Below are 563 nucleotides of genomic sequence, written 5' to 3' on the forward strand. Positions count from 1 at the left end.
GCATCAAACACCAAACAACTTTGACAGCCACACAACGTTGCTGCAGTCAGGCCTCTCCTGCTTCTCACCTCCACCTAAAACCTTTTTGTTTTGCTGTGTCTCTGTCCCAGCTGTCTTTGGCCCAAGCACCCTCACTTTCCCCCTCACCCCAGCCACCCCTCGCCTCCCCACCGTGGTCACCCAGGCCCAGTCTGCCAGTGGGTGATGCCCACTGGGACCTTCCCAGCACCGGGAATTCCTCAGGGATGAGCTGAGGTAGGGATGCGATTTCGGGGCCAAGCATCGCGCTCGGTCCCGGGGCTGGTCCCCAAAACGCCTTCCTCCGAGCACGATGTGCCCTTGGATGGCTTTGGTCCCCCCCTTGTTTTTCTACACCATGCCATTGCTTTATTCATGGAGGTTTCCATCAATTTTGCCATAAAACTTTATGAATTCTGCTGCCGCGGGACAAAAAAATAAAAATAAAAATAAATAAACGAGAATGGTAAAAATTACCTTTTATTTCCTAGAAGTGGCTAAGGACGGGGCCTCTGCAATGACCAAGCCCCTAACTCGGCACCGCC

The sequence above is a fragment of the Aptenodytes forsteri genome, unplaced genomic scaffold (assembly GCF_000699145.1).
Source record: "Aptenodytes forsteri isolate BGI_AS27 unplaced genomic scaffold, ASM69914v1 Scaffold61, whole genome shotgun sequence".
Lineage (NCBI taxonomy): Eukaryota > Metazoa > Chordata > Aves > Sphenisciformes > Spheniscidae > Aptenodytes > Aptenodytes forsteri.